Source organism: Cupressus sempervirens, chromosome 9 (assembly GCF_028749045.1).
Source record: "Cupressus sempervirens isolate cs-2001-9-10 chromosome 9, ASM2874904v1, whole genome shotgun sequence".
Classification (NCBI taxonomy): Eukaryota; Viridiplantae; Streptophyta; class Pinopsida; order Cupressales; family Cupressaceae; genus Cupressus; species Cupressus sempervirens.
In genome coordinates this window covers 110,194,017-110,196,367 of record NC_143126.1, presented here as the reverse complement: position 1 = coordinate 110,196,367, position 2,351 = coordinate 110,194,017, and the positions used below count along the sequence as shown (strand labels likewise).

The window sequence follows — 2,351 nt, the reverse complement described above, 5'->3', positions numbered from 1 at the left end:
TTGAGCATGAAGTTGAATGTTGTATGGATTCACCCATTTTATGGACCATGTATTTTGATGGGGCCACCTCTAAAGAAGGTTTAGGGGTAGGAGTAGTTTTTATTTCTCCTAAAAAGAATACCTTTAGATATTCATTCACCTTGATTTTTTCTTGTACCAACAATATCGTAGAATATGAAGCTCTTTTATTAGGATTGAAAGTTGCAGGCCATCTTGGAATAAAAATGATGCATGTCATAGGTGATTCTGAATTGGTTATTTGACAAATGAAGGAAAATTATGCCTTAAGAAACAAAATACTAAAATAGTATAGGAATGTAGTATGGGACCAGATTGAATTATTTGATGCATTTATTATTTCTTCAAGAGACAAAAATTAGAATAAAATGGCTGAGCTATTGGAAAGTATAGCAATCAATCCTAAGGATATGTCATTTGTAGGAATTTGATAGATTTAGGTTTAGAATAAGCCTTCAATACCAGATAATATTGAATATTGGCAAGTCTTCGAGGATGTTAAAGATATTTTCAATTTCATATTAAGTGAAGACAAGTATCATGGTCAAGAGTTAGATTGTAGTGATCTAATTGAAACCACAACTAGTAAGGAAGAAATTTTTTGTCAAAAGATCATATAGTTAAAGACTAATAAAGTACCTAAAGGGTTGGTTGTTCTAGAAAACATGTTTGATAACCAAGATAGAGTGAAGCTTAGAGTTAGAGATCACAAGCCTCAAGAACTAGAAGAGATAAATGTAGGTACTACTAAGGCTCTAGAGAAAGTTTATATTGGTCAAAACTTTCCAACTAAAATTAGAAAACCTTTGATTGACTTGTTGAGAAAATATAGACACGTCTTTGCATGGTTTATGATGATCTTAAGGCCTATACCACTAGTACAAAAATAGCAATATGTGACTTAAAAACTACTAAAATTTGTATACATGTGACTAAAATCACTCGCATGACTAATACTAGTTAATATCTAGTCATTTATAATGCTACTAAATATACTACTAAATGATTTCAGTCACTTATATGATCATTGATTTTGATCTTCAATTTAGTCACATATTTAGTCATATATTTGATAGTGGATTTAGTCACATATATAGTGGTATATTTAGTAGCATTTTTAATAGTATATTTGTCACATATTTAGTAGCACATTTAATAGTAATTTTGGTCACATATTTAGTATCATATTCAATAGTATGTTTACTCACATATTTGTTAGTGTACTTGGTCATAATAGGTTACGATGGAATCGAACCACCATCCTCTTGCTTGTAAAGCAAGTGCTCTTCCATTGAGCTAGCACCCTTTAAAGAATACATAAAAAATTATTATTTGTTTCATTTCATTCTCAATATAGCACCCAAAAAGGTTATATAAAAAATAGTCAAAGCTAAGAAATTCACATTTCATGTATGATGAATTTAAGAGTAATCAAATAAAATCTTACACCTCAAAAACTATTTGGGGCCACAAAGACATTATAGCAAATATCATTTAATAGAACAAAAAATTATATCCAAAATTCACCTTCAATTGATCAAGAGTGACAAACATTAAAACTGACCCATCTTGATGTTGAACACCCCTGTAATCTACCCAATCACCCTCTACATGTGAAAGGAAATCAATTAATGATAAGCGTTAAAATCATCTATAGAAAGAGATACAGAAACAAAATATAATTTTCTTTAAAATGTATTGACATCAGGACTAGCTCACTTTTACAATTTGAGCCTCCTAGATCAAGTGTCAAGATTTTAAATGAATACAAATAAGATGATAAAATTTAATTAATTAATTAAGAAGTTCAAACAGCACAAAATTGAATTCCTTCAGTTGAGACATTGACTAAGTAGAAGTACAAAAAGAAATAATTAAAAAAGACTTCCACTATGGAAAAGTAAACACTAATATAATTTGAAATGGAGAATATCAAACAAATGGGAAAAGGGAAGTATAAAGATTCTACAAAAAGCAAGCTTGCAAGAATAAAGTGTAACACATCTCCTTCTAAATGGGAAGTTGATTGGTTCTCCTTTCTAAATCAAAGTAGTGGTAGTGCTTCTCCTCAAAAGGGACCTATAAAAAAAATAGATTCTAAAATATCAATACTAAATTTAAAATTAAAATGATCATTCAGAAAAGCATCAACACCATACATGTATAAAGAAGCTAGTTGCAAGCTTACCACTCCTTTCTTGAGCTTGGAAACTTGCATTCCAAGATTTGCAAGTCTTCTACATAGATCCATCTACTCTTTTGGAGCTTCCATCAGGGAAACTAGAATTGTATCACCAAACCATTCTACATAGAAAATTGACAAGTGTCAGCAT

The 2,351-nt window shown here is 30.2% G+C and overlaps 1 non-coding gene across 1 annotated transcript; it reads right to left on the bottom strand.

The window, feature by feature from the left end:
• Positions 1-1,252: 1,252 nt before the first annotated feature.
• Positions 1,253-1,324, bottom strand: TRNAV-UAC (transfer RNA valine (anticodon UAC)). Its single transcript has one exon. It is a non-coding gene; the product is annotated as a tRNA-Val (tRNA).
• Between the last annotated feature and the right edge of the window lie 1,027 nt (positions 1,325-2,351).